Source organism: Entelurus aequoreus, linkage group LG04, assembly GCF_033978785.1.
Source record: "Entelurus aequoreus isolate RoL-2023_Sb linkage group LG04, RoL_Eaeq_v1.1, whole genome shotgun sequence".
NCBI classification, from domain to species: Eukaryota; Metazoa; Chordata; class Actinopteri; order Syngnathiformes; family Syngnathidae; genus Entelurus; species Entelurus aequoreus.
This window is the reverse complement of record NC_084734.1, coordinates 32,105,239-32,122,563: the sequence shown is the minus strand read 5'-3', so window position 1 is coordinate 32,122,563 and position 17,325 is coordinate 32,105,239. Positions and strand designations below refer to the sequence as shown.

The 17,325-nt window shown below is 40.0% G+C and overlaps 1 protein-coding gene across 16 annotated transcripts in view; it reads right to left on the bottom strand.

Moving 5' to 3' along the window:
• stxbp5a (syntaxin binding protein 5a (tomosyn)) overlaps positions 1–17,325 on the bottom strand; it is a 441,079-nt gene that overhangs the window by 107,344 nt on the left and 316,410 nt on the right. For 15 of the 16 annotated variants that reach the window (XM_062044606.1, XM_062044598.1, XM_062044613.1 and 12 more), the window contains one exon: positions 3,246–3,391. The exons of the other annotated variant lie outside the window; for it this stretch is intronic. The gene's annotated coding sequence lies outside the window, so the exon portion shown is untranslated. The remainder of the gene's footprint in view (positions 1–3,245; positions 3,392–17,325) is intronic. 16 annotated transcript variants of the gene reach the window in all.

Below are 17,325 nucleotides of genomic sequence, written 5' to 3'. Positions count from 1 at the left end.
ATAAATGCGCTGAGGAAATAAGTTCTGGCAATGTTTAAAATGACCAATATACAGTACATACTGTACATATTTCATATTGTTATGTATACATAGGAGTACATGCATGTCCATGAGAAATTAGATTTTTCCATTATCATGTCATGAAAACAAAAAAACGTTAATGAGAACGTCAAAAGTAGGGCAGCAACGATTAATCAATTAATTGGATTTGAAACAAGCTTTGCTTAATCAATTAATGAGTGAAACTAATAAAATTGTATCAAATCCGTAGCTGATGAATTCACTGACATAGTTGACACACGCTGTGTGGGTGGCGACAAACAGTGGAGTGTTATCGTTTTTTATTTTTATTAATGCACACATGTTAGAAGTGCAATTTGTTGATGATGTGCATTTTTTAGAAAAAAAGCTTTGGCAAGCACAAAAATTGTTAAGTATTTTCCCTAAAATTCGTGTTATGGCAATTAAGTGTGTTTTATCCAATTACTCGATGAATCAAACAATCGATAGATTACTCCATTACTTAAATTATTGATACTTGCAGCCATAAACAAAAGCAATCGTTTGAGTGTCTCTTCAGTCAAAAGTAAAACCTTTTTAAACCTCTCATTATTAACACTTCTTGTTATATAACTTGTCCGCAGCTTTTATTAATAACATCAAATGTGCAAACAAGTGTTTCTCTTCACACCTGTGGTGTGAGAGAGTGCTGTGTTACATTTGTGTTATTCAGCCTTTTTGTCTAGTCTTTTCTTTACTGTTCAATTTATTGTTCACTAACAAAGAAGGTTTGGTTTCACAGAAGGGCGATTGACATTTACCGTATTTTCCGGACCATAGGGCACACCGGATTATAAAGCGCACTGCCGATGAATGGTCTATTTTCGATATTTTTTCATATGTAAGGCACACCGGATTATAGGGCGCATTAAAAGGGGTCCTATTATGATTTTTTTTCTAAATGTAAAACACTTCCTTGTGGTCTACATAGCATGTAATGGTGGTTCTTTGGTCAAAATGTTGCATAGATTATTATGTTTTACAGATCATCTTAAAGCTGCTTTCTGACAGTCGCTTCAAGATGCGCCGTTTTGTGGGCGGTCTTATTTACGTGGCTCACCTTCGGCAGCATCTTCTCCCCGTCATCTTTGTTGTAGCGGTGTAGCGTGCAAGGACGGGAGTGGAAGAAGTCTCAAAAGATGGAGCTAACTGTTTTAATGACATTCAGACTTTACTTAAATCAGTAACGGAGCAGCATCTCCTCATCTGAAAACAACAACAAGGCCGGAAATGTGTCCCGTGAAAAACCGTCCGACCGGAACTCTAATAACTAAAGTTCCTTGGGTGAATAATGTAAACTCACTACACCGGTATGTTTTACCGCTTTCAGGGCGAGTTTACTGACAGATATAAGTACGAACTTTACACTGCTTTATATGAGAAATGGCAACAGCGGAGGATGAATGTCACATAACAAGAAGATGGAGAAAAAAGAAGAAGCTTATCAACTACGTTGTCGGCACGGACTACAAAGGCGGAGGCGCGCAAGTTTTCAGGATTTATGCAGATCCCAAATACAGATCAGCAGGTACCAGAAGGTAAGACAAGTTGCTTTTGCATAATATTGCGACACAAAACACCAGATAATATGTCTTATCTTATACACACCATAATAATACTCGTATGTTGAAGCACATCAAGCGGTGGGGCTTCATAGTTTACCAAAGTCATACTAAAACATTTTGACAGATTTTTGAGCGCCGTGTGAAATGTTCTATATTTTCAATGGAACATATAAAATGTTAGTGTGGTTTACTTGAGTCATATTGCCATCATAGTGCAGTCTACACGTATCTCTTATGTTTGACTGCCATCTACTGGTCACACTTATTACACCATGTACCAAATAAAATAGCTTTGAGGTCGGTGATTAAAACCAGATGTATTCCTTACATTAGGCGCACCGGGTTATAAGGCGTACTGTCGAGTTTTGAGAAAAAAAAAAAAATTAAGTGCGCCTTATAGTCCGGATAATACGGTACATTTAGCTTCCTAGGGGATCGATTTTAGACTGTTTTTGGCAGGTTGAGCTGATTTCACCATATTGACCCAAAAATAAGATGAACATTTTCAGACATGAACTGGAAAGGAATTCGTGCAAACCAAAATGTGGAGGCAAACAACTTTTCCCCAACTCAGTCAGAGCTTTTCTTCCTTTCACACACACACACACACACACACACACACACACACACACACACACACACACACACACACACACACACACACACACACACCGCACACACACGCACACACACGCACACACACACACACACACGACCTGGAGAGATGTCGGGGAGGTTAGCAAACAAAATATTTTTGATACAAAGAGTGATTAATCAAACAGACACCTGCTACTTTCCGCAGTTGTATAAATCAAGGAAATGCAGAGCTTCCATTCCCCACATTAATTATTCATGCATCTGTTCATTTATATCAAACATCTGTATTTCACAATTCATTCCAATGCAGCTCCTTGATTCCAGTTACCCCTGAAGGACCTCACTCTGCCTTTGTCTCCGTTGTATCGCGTATCTGTGTGTGTGCATCAAGGCGAGCGTAAACAGCAGAATGACTTGCGAGGCGTCTCTGATGATGATGATGATGATGATGTTTGCAGCCAGTGTATTGTAGCCTGCTGCTCCCCTTACAGTTTGGGGAGTGTATAAGAATAGTGATGGTGGTGCAAACATCTCCTGACTGGGGTCAGCATGTCAGCATGTCTATTCTCTGGCTGTGAATGACAAGGATGTAGAAGCGTGCTTCCTCATTGATTGATGATCTTGGAATCGTTCACGCCTCACATTGTGTTTGCTGTCGGGCTGTCAACGTTAACGCGTTAATGCATGTGGTGAGGGAAGGGAGTTGATTCGATTTTTACGGTTTAGATTACACTTTCGATTAAGTGCTTAACGATTCGGTTCTCTCATCATTTCTTATTTGTATAAAAAGATAACAAAAAGATGAATCCACCTTTTGTTTAGTTTAGAGCTAACATGATCTTTCAAAGCAACTGGTGAGGTCTTAAGAGGCACATAGCATAGAAAAACTATTTTGAAAATAAATACCCTATTTTCCAGACTACAAGGCGCACTTAATATCCTTTTTTTCCCTCAAAACTAGATAGTGCGCCTTGGAACCCAGTGCGCCCAAGGTAAGGAATAAATTTGGTTGAGCTTACCCACCTCAATGCTTTTGTAGCGTTGGACAGGGTAAATCCACCCATCCATTTTCTACCGCTTGTCCCTTCTTTAATTGAAATTGTCAAGCAAGGCTTTCCCTCTGAAAGTTCTTAGCCGATCTTGGTGATCATGTTGATTTGGAACAGCTCCTGTACAAGTGAATGAAGGTCAGTCTTAGTCAACAGCCATACATGTCACACTAAGGGTGTCCATATAAACAACGCCAACACTGTCATAAACATGTGCCATATTGTGAAACCACTCTAAACAATAATGACAATCACATTTCGGGACAATATTTGCACCACAAATACCCATAATTCCCTGCAGCACCAACTCTACCGGGATGCTACACTACTTTATTTGGTGCATGGTGTAATGATAAGTGTGGCCATTAGATGGCAGTCAAACATAAGAGGTAAGTAAACAACAGCAACATTTTAAAATCTATCAAAATGTTTTTGTAGTAAATGTTTTCGTGCCATTTGTAGTATAAAGTAGTGTAAAGTCCTTTAGTTATATCTGTCAGTAAACTCGCCATGAAAGCGCTAAAACATACCGGTGTAGTGAGTTTACATTATTCACCCAAGGAACTTTAGTTATTAGAGAGTTCCGGTCGGACGGTTTTTCACGGGACACATTTCCGGTGTTGTCGTGAGGAGATGCTGCGCCGGTATTGATTGAAGTAAAGTCTGAATGTCATTAAAACAGTTAGCTCCATCTTTTGACACTTCTTCCACTCCCGTCCTTGCACGCTGCACACTACAACAAAGATGACGGGGAGAAGACGCTGCCGAAGGTGAGCCACGTAAATAAGACCGCCCACAAAACGGCGCATCCTGAAGCGACTGTCAGAAAGCGGCTTGAAGATGATCTGTAGAACATAATCAATGCAACATTTTGACCAAAGAACCACCATTACATGTTATGTAGACCACAAGGAAGTGTTTTACATTTAGAAAAAAATGATAATAATATGACTCCTTTAATGCGCCTTATATATGAAAAAAGTTCAAAAATAGACCATTCATCGGCAGTGCACCTTATAATCCGCTGCGCCCTATGGTCCGGAAAACACTGTACTAATAGTCGGTATCGGCCCTGAAAAAATATCAGTCGATCTCTAATTGACACCTAGGTAACGATGGAATTCAGTTAGTACTTATAAAAATACCGAACTCGGTAACCACACCTATGCACAACCCTAATAAAACTACACACTTCACATTAGCCACGCCCATTGAAATTAATTAAAATCTATAATAAAGAAGTAGATTAAAAAGAAGAACCAATCAGATGTTATCTCATTAAGGGAATTACGCTAATTGCTATTATCTGCTCTGCTGCAGCGCTGACAGCACATCATCTACTGTCTCTACGTGTGTGCATGACATCAAAACGAGCTGCTAAGGATTGGGGTGGATACAAGAAGAAAAAAAAATAGTATGCTCTAATCTTAAAACACGTCATAGGGTGATGGTGGTGACAGTGCTATCAAGGAAGCCATCAGCGATTGTGGTTATTTACAGTCGGGGCACATATTTGATCATCAGCCTGGTGACAGCTGCTTAATCTCGCACTATTATCTGATTTATTTGCACGCTGGAGGCTACAAACAAGTCTTTTGAGGATATGTTCAGAGAAATCCACTTTTTTACAGCTGTACCTTGTGGCCAAAAGGCGTGGATGGTGCACAGTTAGTGTGTTTACACTCTCACTGGATGCAGTCAGAACATTTTCCCCCAGCCTGATTATATAGTTCACAGAGCTCATGCTAATCAGAGTAATTAGGTAAGGCCGCACATTTTAATTTATGCAGCTGGGACCGTCAGCCGAGCTCATTTGGGGAAATGTATCACAATGATCAATTAACGATGAGGCATCAGGAAGCCGCCTCCGATGGGTAACACATCGCCGTGATCTCTCCTGCTAATACCGAGCCACATTTGCATGATCCATTATAAGGAGACGTTTATGAAAATGGGAAATGGCTGTTGTCACTCCCAGGAGGTGGCTTTTCCCTGCCCTGTTAACTGCATGTGGGTTTTTTAATACCCTAGTCCAGTGTTTTTCAACCTTTTTTGAGCCAAGGCACATTTTTTGCGTTGAAAAAATCCGGAGGCACACCACCGGCAGAAATCATTAAAAAACTAAACTCAGTTGACAGTAAAAAATTGTCGTCGCAATTGTTGGATATGACTTTAAACCATAACCAAGTGGCTAACGTCCATCCGCAGTCTGCAGTGTTTTAGCTACTTTTTAATCATTAATCCTCGCCTCCATGGCAACAAAATAATTTACGTTTCTTACAAGAGTCTTCCCTAAAGGATGAGGAATAGCTAAACGTGCTTCACTACACACAATAGCTAACCACTAACAGCAAGTTAGCGCTCCTAATTGTAAACAAATGCGTGGGTCAACATACACGGACACCGACTGTAACAACACCAAGTTCAACAGCCGTACATAGTCAATAATAAATGATAATAATGATAATGATAAATGGGTTATGCTTGTATAGCGCTTTTCTACCTTAAAGGTAATCAAAGCGCTTTGACAGTATTTCCACATTCACACACACACACATTCACACACTGATGGCGGGAGCTGCCATGCAAGGCGCTAACCAGCACCCATCAGGAGCAAGGGTGAAGTGTCCTGCCCAAGGACACAACGGACGTGACTAGGATGATTACATCGATATTTTTAAGTATCGGAAAATCTTTTGTCTTTTTTATGGTTTATAAAAGCAGGAAATATGTCCCCGTACACAGGAGAACTTGAATTATGATCAATGTATGATCCTTTAATTACTCTGTATCGGATTGATATAAGCATTCGTGGTATCATCCAAAACTAATGTAAAGTATCAAACAACAGAAGAATAAGTGATTATTACATTTTAACAGAAGTGTAGATAGAACATGTTAAAACAGAAAGTAAGCAAATATTAAATGTAAATGAACAAGTAGATTCAAAGTTTTCTACCGCTTGTCTCTCCTAATTTTGACAAATACTAGAATGGAATATTGTAAATTTCTATTGAAATTAGGAGTCTTTGTTTGCTTACTTACTACTAAAAGAGAAGTTGTCTAGTATGTTCACTATCCTTCTTAATGCCCAACATTCATCTTTGATTGCAATAAGAAACGTATATTTTTATGTTAAAATAAAGTCAATAATGAAATGTTTTTGTGGTGCCCTTTATTTTTAACAGTATTTTTAGCAGCCTTTTTGGTACCTGTTTTTTTTGTATTTGGGATCTGCATGATTCTTGAAAGTTTGAAATCAAACCATGGAGGAATTGCGCAGATATTTATAAAACAATCTTGCCTTCTTCAATCAATCAATTAAAGTTTACTTATACAGCCCTTAATCACAAGTGTCTCAAAGGGCTGCACAAGCTACAACGACATCCTCGGCTCAGATCCCACATTCTTCCAAACTTGCTCCTAATGAGTCGTTTGGAATTTGACACTTTAGTGACGTAGTTTGCCTAAGTTACGTCAGCGGACATCTTCATATATGGTGGAGATATACTTCTAACTTACATCTGGCAGTATAGACTCCATAGGGAAGCGCTAAAAACTAAAACATGACTGATGCCGTCAAAGTGGGCTTGGCCTGAGGGAGGACTTTAGCACAGGAATAAGACCGCCCACAAAACGGTAAATGGGTTATACTTGTATAGCGCTTTTTACCTTCAATGTACCCATTCACACACACATTCACACACACTGATGGCGGGAGCTGCCATGCAAGGCCCTAATAGCTCATTTTGAAGAAACAGTCAGAAAGCGGCTTGAAGATGAGATGTAGTTGTAAAACATCATCTATGGAAACTTTTGACCGAAGCACGACCGTTACATGTTATGTAAACCACGGGGAAATGTTTTAAATTTGGAAAACAACCATAATATGACCTCTCTAAATTATTTAAAGAGGCCAGTCTAGTGTCATTACTGGGCTGGATCTGGATGCCACTATTTTAGAAAATATCTGTGTCAAATCTAGAAATGTTAACTGTAGAATATGCACTACTGACAATTAAAAGTGCTAATGCACAAATATGGATCTTCCATAGGAAGACATAAGGTGAACTTCAGTGGTGTCATGTGTAGCAAAGCTGGGATAGCCAACATTATATCAAATATTATTCCTCAGGGACAAATTTGTAGTTTTCATAAGTGGGACACACACACACACACACACACACACACACACACACACACACACACACACACACACACACACACACACACACACACACACACACACACACACACACACACACACACACACACACACACACAAACGTTTTATTTCCTTCTTGAGACCTACGAAAAATGCCTACCTCTTTAGGACCATCCTTTCTAGATATATAAAGATTACAACATTAGTGGCGACTTGTTCAGGGTGTACTGCGCCTTCCGCCCGAATGCAGCTGAGATAGGCTCCAGCACCCCCCGCAATCCCAAAAAAGGGACAAGCGGTAGGAAATGGATGGATGGATAATATATACATACTATGCAAATATAAGAAAGGTAAGCTTTGTTATTCTATTTTTTTTTGTAATTGGTTTTTAATTGTCATTATTTACTTCAAGTTACTACAGTATGGCAAGGCAAGGCAACTTTATTTGTGTAGCACTTTTCATACACAAGGCAGACTCAAAGTGCTTCACAGACAACAAAGTGAAATGAAAGAAAATAAAAGCAAAATTAAAATGCAGACAAAAATAAAAACAGTGCGGACCTTAAAAGTTAAAAGATTAAAAGTTTTAGCTGAAAGCTAAGGTGAACATAAAAGTTTTCAGTCTAGTTTTAAAAGTAGTCAGAGTTGGGGAAAGTCTGACATCTTCAGTAAGTTTATTCCAGCTATTTGTTGCATAGTGACTGAATGATGCTCTCCCTTGATTTGAGTTTACTCTTGGAACCGCTAACAGATTGGTCTCAGAAGATCTTAGTGATCTAGAGGGCTTATATAGTGGGAGCATATCGGTAATATACTTGGGCCCTAGACCATGTAGTGATTTATATGTGAGCAGGAGGATTTTGAAATCAATTCTCTGATGTACAGGGAGCCAATGTAAGGATTTAAGAATTGGTGTAATGTGCTCACATTTTTTGGTCTTTGTTAGAACTCTAGCAGCAGCGTTCTGAACAAGCTGTAGCTGCCTGACAGTTTTTTTGGGAAGACCTGCAAGGAGACCATTACAATAGACTAGCCTACTGGTAATAAAGGCATGTACAAGTTTTTCTAAGTCTTGAGCTGACATGAGCCCTCTAAGTCTTTTTACATTTTTGAGGTGATAGTAGGCCGATTTTGTTACTGATTTGATGTGACTGTCGAAATGTAAATCAGAATTTAAAATAACCCCAAGATTTCTGGCTTTATTTGAGGTTTTCAGGGACAGTGATTGAAGGTGTTGGATGACTTTAAACCTTTCTTTTTTAGCACCAAAAACAAATATCTCAGTTTTATCTTCATTTAGTTGTAGGAAATTTTGGCACATCCAGTGTTTGACTTGCTCAATGCACTGGCACAGAAGATCTATGGGGCGATAGTCGTTTGGTGATAGCGCTACATAGATTTGGGTGTCCTCGGCATAGCAATGATGGTCAATGTTATTATTTTGCATGATTTGTCCTAGTGGGAGCATATAGATGTTAAATAAAGTCGGCCCCAAGATTGAACCTTGGGGGACTCCACACGTTACGTTGGTTGGTTTTGATACAAAGTCACCAATGGAAACAAAATAGTTCCTATCTTGTAGATATGACTTGAACCAGCTTAAAACTGTGCCTGAGATCCCCACCCAGTTTTCCAACCTGTCCACAAGTATTGAGTGGTCGACAGTGTCAAATGCAGCACTGAGGTCCAATAGCATTAATACTGAAGTTTTGCCAGTCTGTGTTTAGACGGATGTCATTTATAACTTTAAGAAGGGCCATCTCTGTGCTACGAAGAGGCCGAAACCCTGACTGGAAGTTGTTGTGGCAGCCAGTAGAAGCCAAGAAGTGATTTAATTGTTGGAGGACAACTGTCTCAATTATTTTACTTATGAATGGTAGATTTGAAATTGGTCTGTAGTTGTTGATAACAGAGGCATCTAGGCTCCGCTTTTTTAGAAGAGGTTTAATGACTGCAGTTTTGAAAGCCTTCGGGAAATTGCCTGATTGAATAGAATTATTAACAATTTGCAAGATGTCTGTTGATAGGCAGTCAAAAACATTCTTAAAGAAGTCGGTAGGTAAAACATCAAGGCAGTAGGTGGATGACTTTAGAGCTGTCACCGTTTCCACTAGAGTTTTAGAGTCTATGGCATTAAAGCTTTCCATCATTGCTGTGTTACTTTTGCCTAAATGGGGTGGTGATCCAACATTTTTGCTTGAGATATTGGGCTCGTCTGATGCCTTCAATTTTATCAGTATAAAAGAATGCAAACTCATTGCATTTCTGCGTGGAATGGAGTTCGGCTGGTATTTGTGTTGGGGGGTTGGTCAGTCTGTCAACGGTTGCAAATAGGGTTTTGGCCTTATTAGTGTTGCTGTTTATGATATTGGAGAATAATGTTTCTCTAGCACTTTTTAAGACTAAATTGTAGGCCTGGAGGCTTTCTTTATAGATGTCATGGTGAATATGAAGTGTTGTATTCCGCCAGATACGTTCAACCTTCCTGCACTCTCTTCTCTGGGCTGTTACAACAGCAGATTTTCTCCAGGGTGCCTTTTGCTTACCAGAAATCGTTTTAACTGTAGCAGGTGCAATGATATTTTGGAATTAAAGTTCCTTACAAGATCATCAGCATGACATGGGTTTAGAGGTGGTAGTGAAGAGATGGCGTTTTTAAAGAGGACATTAGCATGTTCATTTATGTACCGCTTTTTGACATTCTTTGATTCTGTTTGTGTGTCCGGAATTACAGAAATATTAAAGAAAACACAGAAATTATCAGACAATGAAGGATCAATCACAAGAACATCAGAAACATTGAGACATTTTGTGATAATCAGGTATGTCTCTATATACTTAAAAAAAAAAACAAAAAAAAAAACATTTTGGCCACAGGGGCGCATTTCAATTTCTTACACACACTTGTTATTTCATATGTTGACCAAAGGGGGAGCACTTTTAAAACCGACACACAGTCAATTTGAAAAATCCCTTTTTTATGGGGGAACACCCTAATTTTGATAGATTTCACCACCAGGTGTGAAAATGATACATTCTCTATTAGATGCAATGGTTTTCTGTATTGGGACCATGATTTATGTCCTAACTTGTTCACCGGTCCTCATATGGAATGAGCTTTTCCTTGTTGATGTCTCAAGAAGGGTACACACACACACACACACACACACACACACACACACACACACACACACACACACACACACACACACACACACACACACACTTACTTACTTACTTGAAGGGGCATTGTTTGACGAGATTAAATGCATAATATGAGTGGGAAAAAAATAGTTCAATAATTATTTTTTTGTACGAAATAACAAAATCAACACAATAACTCTACTTTTTAAGATTGCATTATGATTTATTTTAACATTTATTTTTTATGTCCTGGGTGGTAATCGCCCTATGTCCTCTGGAACAAAAGGACAGTACTTACTGTAAGTCATTGCGCTACCAGGAACCTTGTTTATCAGCAGCATCTGTCTGGTCCGTGATTCATATTGTTGTGTGGAGGCCAACTCGATCTTATCTCACATCTAACCGCTGATTGGTCAGCTGCTGCGTGCTGTCAATCACTGTCACGTTGGCAAGAAGCAGCCACAGAAAGCCAATCAAAAGGGGACACGTTTCAGCCTTAGCGACCGTTTTCTGCCTGGCGCTAATGTTTGACTTATCACCATTCAATGAGCGCAACATTATTTTTGGATGTCAAACAGTGTAGGGGACATGTCAGACCCCACACCAGAATTACGTCCAGATTATGCCACACAACACTTAATTAGCGGTGGGACGGCAATCACCTGCGTATGGAATTGGCGGCTTTAGTACTCATGGGACGACTAAAAAGGCCGAATATGACAGATCGCTGGGGGAGGAAGAAACAGACTAACCTTAGATCACCAAAATGATCCCCGGGCGCAGCCACTGCTGCTGCCCACTACTCCCCTCACCTCCCAGGGGGTGATCAAGGGTGATGGGTCAAATGCAGAGAATAATTTCGCCGATCGATTGTGTGCAACAATCATTGGTACTTTAACTTTAGATGGCTGGGAGTGGCTTTGCATAATAATAATAATAATAATAATAACTACAAAAATTCCCCCGGAAATTTTGATGGGCCTGCTATCTGTGCCCTGGACCTCTGGCCAGGGGTCACCGGAAGCCGCCGTACTTACTAGATGGTGCAGAGTGTCTGAATTTGTGAGTTTTAGGTGTAACGGGAAAAAAAGAGCCACAGAACTAGCCTAAATAAGTAGCATGCTTACATAAAAATGCTAACACATAGCATGATAACAGTCAGCATGTTTCATATACCAAGTTATATGACTGGAAGGTGTATGGCTGTGGAAGTTGGGAAAAAAAGTGTAAAATTAGATGAAAAAGTTAGCAAGCCTAAGTTAGCTTGCTAGCATGCTATCATTTGCATGCTAACAGTTAACAAGTGTCTCATAGTATGACTCTGGGCTGAACGGTAAAAAAAGGACCTCAAAAAATTAGCATGCTAATGTAAGCATGCTAGCAAGCTAACGTGAGCATGATAATAGTTAGCTTGTGTTACATACCAAGTCATATGACTCTAAGGTGTATGGCTGGGGAATAAGAAAAAAAAAAAGGAGTACATTTAGCAAAAAAAAGTTAGCACTTTAATGTTAGCATGCTAACAGTTTACAAGTGTCACGTACCAAGTTATACGACTCTGAGGCAATGTTCCCTCTAATTTTTCATGTGTGAGCAAACGCAAAAACTCCCTGAGCATTCAGTGGAGCCCAGGTGATCAACATCAGACGTGCACACTGTGGCTACACCAGCAGCACACCTGTCCCAAACCTGACTAAGTAACAAGTTCAATCTCCATCCATCCATCCATTTTCTACCGCTTGTCCCTTTCGGGGTTGCTAGAGCCTATCTCAGCTGCATTCGGGCGGAAGGCGGGGTACACCCTGGACAAGTCGCCACCTCATCGCAGGGCCAACACAGATAGACAGACAACATTCTTTTATTATTATAATCAAATGACAGCAGTCATTTCCATGAGGTTATTTTCTAATATAAGTGTTTAGGCCCACTTACAATGACAAAAAATATTGTTTTTCATGAACTGTGTACTTGTATTGTTTGTCTGGGTGGAGGTCCTGCTTTGGAAATAATTTGTACCCCTTTCAGACATTGCATTTAGTTCCCATTAAAACATTCACATGTTGCACAATGAGATGTAAGCAGGGGATCATGTGTACATTCCTGCAACTTCCTGTTTGTAAAAAATATATTTTTATTAGTATTTATTTGATATACTAACAGCATTTCATGATTAATATTTATAAATTAAGATTCCTAATAAATGACACGAGAATAAGCACACATTTGATTGGTAAATCATAGTGTAACGACCTGGAATGACACTTAATATGTGGTGTTGGAGTTGTACGACTTTTTGTGTGTCTGTAAACGCATCACTGGCTAAGTGCCATATGTGCACGTGTTGGCGCAAGTGAGAAAGAGCGAGCGGCTGCTGTTGATATAACAAAGTTGCTTTTGGTCTGGTTTGTACTGCAGAAAATGACCAGTTTGCTAGATATCATTTTTTTACTAATATTTTGGTGATGTGTTTATGGCCGACAATAAAGAGTTTTGCTCAATAAAGTGATGGATGGAATTCATGTCCTCAAAGCGTCTCGACAGACGTTACAATATTTGAACAATGATGACGAAAACGGTTTTCTCTGTCGTGTCCGTGTGTCGAAAATTGTTATGCGCTTATTTTTTTATTTGATTTTGTGCATGGCATAGATTTGCCGTGCGCAGAGGACGCTTGAGCAGTGCGCAATTGCACAGGCGTGCACCTTAGAGGGAACGTTGCTCTGGGGTAAACGGTTGCAAAACTAGCTCATAAACTTAGCGTGCAAATTTTAGCACAAATGACGAATGCAGCTGAGATAGGCTCCAGCACCCACCGGGGGGACAAGCGGTAGAAAATGGATGGATGGACATTAAGTCAAATGAGAACCTGCTGTCTGGAGGAACAATCAAAGATGAAAACTAGTGTTTTCCCCTTTAAAGCAGTGGTTCTTTAATGTGTCCTGTCTTTTTAGTGACGTCTACACATATGACAAGTGTCAGAGCTTATCAGACAGCTGAATCTAATCGTCCTTTTTTTTTTTTAAAGGCTTCCATTGAACTGAGTCTACTTCCCCCCAGAGAGGAATCTGACATTCAGCATGCAGGCTTCCAGCTCCTCTTTGTTGTTATGTGGACTATGCAAGTTGATCCTACTAAAGCAGAATAAAAATGTGCCAATAGCTGACAGCCCGTTCAAGTGAACGTTTGTGTGTCCTTCATGTCAAGACTGTTTTTCTTTCCTCAACAACGTGATGGAGTTTTCATGGATATGTCAAAAAAAGAAGAAGGCGCTCTTATTCGATACTTTGTGGTGCAATAACAAAGACAAAAACAGGAAAGACTAACTCAATTTGAAGTAAAGTCATTTACAGTCAAGTGTACAGTGGTGCCTTCTTTTCTTTCTAGGATCACCGTTTACATACCTATTTTCGTACGGACAAATATTGCGCCTAACAAACTAGTCCATTTGCCTGCGAATCATTTCGCGCAATCGCATGTCCAAAGAATCGCACACATTCTTTTTCTGTTGAGGTCAACTGCGACATAATGCACCGAGGGGCCAATGAAAGTTGCGAGTGTGAGCACTTTAACAAAAAAGACAAATCTTCTATCTTGAAGGCTTAACCTACTCAGTGGCCTAGTGGCCGATTTAGTTTGCCAATCAACCTATCCCCAGGTGCATGTCTTTGGAGGTGGGAGGAAGTCTGAGTACCCGGAAGGAACCCACACAGTCACTGGGAGAACTTGCAAACTCTACACAGAAAGACCCCCGAGTCCGGGGATCGAACCCAGGACCTTAAAGGCCTACTGAAACCCACTACTACCAACCACGCAGTCTGATAGTTTACATATCAATGATGAAATCTTAACATTGCAACACATGCCAATACGGCCGGGTTAACTTATAAAGTGCAATTTTAAAATTCCCACCACACTTCCGGTTGGAAAAACTCCTTTGGATATGATTTATGCGTGTGACGTCACAAAAGCAACGGAAGTGGTTGGACCCCATCGGACCCGATAGAAAAGCCTCTTGTTTTCTTCGACAAAATTCCACAGTATTCTGGACATCCGTGTTGGTGAATCTTTTGCAATTTGTTTAATGAACAATGGAGACTGCAAAGAAGAACGTAGTAGGTGGGATCGATCGATGTCTTAGAGGCTAAGTACAATACTTACAGCAACACAACAAGAACTACTTACTACGCCTAGCCGATGCTTGCCGCCAAACCCACGGATGAAGTCCTTCGTCGAGCCGTTGATCGCTGAAATGCAGGTGAGCACGGCTGTTGATGGGAAGATGAGGGCTGGCTGGCGTAGGTGGAGTGCTAATGTTTTATCATAGTTCTGTGAGGTCCGGTTGCTAAGTTGCTAAATTAGCCTTAGCGTCGTTAGCAACAGCATTTTTAAGCCTTACCAGGCTGAGAATTTTTAACCGTGTAGTTACATGTACATGGTTTAATAGTATTGTTGGTCTTCTGTCTATCCTTCCAGTCAGGGGTTTATTTATTTTGTTTCTATCTTCATTTGAGAACGATGCTATCACGTTAGCTCAGTAGCTAAGTGTGTCACCGATGTATTGTCTTGGAGATAAAAGTCACTTTAAATGTCCATTTCGCGTGCTCGACTCTCATTTTCAAGAGGATATAGTATCCGAGGTGGTTTAAAATACAAATCCGTGATCCACAATAGAAAAAGGAGAGAGTACATAGTTCTGTGAGGTCCGGTTGCCAAGTTGCTAAATTATCCTTAGCGTCGTTAGCAACAGCATAGTTAAGCCTTACCAGGCTGAGAATTTTTAACCGTGTAGTTACATGTACATGGTTTAATAGTATTTTTGATCTTCTGTCTATCCATCCAGTCAGGGTTTTTTTTAATTTAGTTTCTATCTGCATTTGAGACTGCTATGCTATCACGTTGGCTACGTAGCTAGGTTAGCTTCTATTTTTTTTAGCTTCGAAAAGCTGAATATTATTAATCGTGTATTTACATGTTCATGGTTTAATAGTATTTTTGATCTTCTGTCTATCCATCCAGTCAGGGTTTTTTAAAATTTAGTTTCTATCTGCATTTGAGACTGATGCTATCACGTTGGCTACGTTGCTAGGTTAGCTTCTATTTTTTTAGCTTCGCAAAGCTGAATATTATTAATCGTGTATTTACATGTTCAGTTACTGTGAATGTCCATTTCGCATTCTCGACTCTCATTTTCAAGAGGATATGGTATCTGAGGTGGTTTAAAATACAAATCTGCGATCTACAATAGAAAAAGGAGAGAGTGTGGAATCCAATGAGCCAGCTTGTACCTAAGTTACGGTCAGAGCGAAAAAAGATACGTCCATCACTGCCTCTCAAGTCCTTCACTGTAACGTTCCTCATCTACGAATCTTTCATCCTCGCTCAAATTAATGGGGTAATCGGCACTTTCTCGGTCCGAATCTCTCTCGCTCCATTGTAAACAACGGGGAATTGTGAGGAATACTAGCTCCTGTGACGTCACGCTACTTCCGGTACAGGCAAGGCTTTTTTTATCAGCGAGCAAAAGTTGCGAACTTTATCGTCGATTTTCTCTACTAAATCCTTTCAGCAAAAATATGGCAATATCGCGAAATGATCAAGTATGACACATAGAATGGATCTGCTATTCCCGTTTAAATAAAAAAAATTAATTTCAGTAGGCCTTTAAACCAGCCATAGTTAATTGTATTCCCGGGGACCGAGCACCCGACATTGAAGCCAATCTTAGGGAGTTGACTCAAGGCCTAGTGGTTAGAGTGTCCGCCCTGAGATCGGGAGTTGTAAGTTCAAATCCCGGCCGAGTCATAACAAAGACTATAAAATGGGACCCATTACCTCCCTGCTTGGCACTCAGCATAAAGGGTTGGAATTGGGGGTTAAATCACCAAAATGATTCCCGAGCGCAGTCACCGCTGCGGCTCACTACTCCCCTCCCCTTCAGGGGGTGACACAAGGGTGATGGGTCAAATGCACCTAGTGTGTGTGTGACAATCATTGGTACTTTCACTTTTTACTTTACTTTAAGGGGTGAAGAGGTGTTTGTTTAGGTTGGGGGTATCAGCCCTCAACCCTAGTGGCTCCCTGGACCTCTTTCAGAGATGTGTGAAAATGGAAAAAGATGAAGAAAAAAAATGTATTTTTCTGTAGGAGAACAAACATGACACAAACCTTCCTAATTGTTAGAAATCCTACTATTTATGTTATACATGCTTCACTGATGAGAGTATTTGGCAAGCACCGTTTTGTCCTACTAATTTCAGCGATCCTTGAACTCACCATAGGTTAGTTTACATGTACAACTTTCTCCGACGTTGCCACAGAAAGACGCGTTTTATGCCACTCATTCTGTCTCATTTTGTCCACCATATATTCTATGCTGTGCGTGAATGCACAAAGGTGAGCTTTGTTGATTTTATTTATGCTCATCAGGCATAGTTGGTCAATCCATGACTGCAAGCTAAGTGATGCTAACATGCTATTTAGGCTAGCTGTTTGTACACATTGCATCATTATGCCTAATTTTTAGGAATATTTCAGCTCATTTAATTTCCTTTACTTATGTCCTCCATGTATTTAATTTATGTTTGCATGTCTCATGACACATTATCTGTATGTAATATTGGCTGCATTTGTCAAAGTAGTTTGTGTGCCATGTTGTTCCAGACCACAGCAAACGTTACCAAGCTTGCAAAGATTGTAATAAATCCATTAGAAGACCTTAAACTTGGACACACACATCTATACCTTT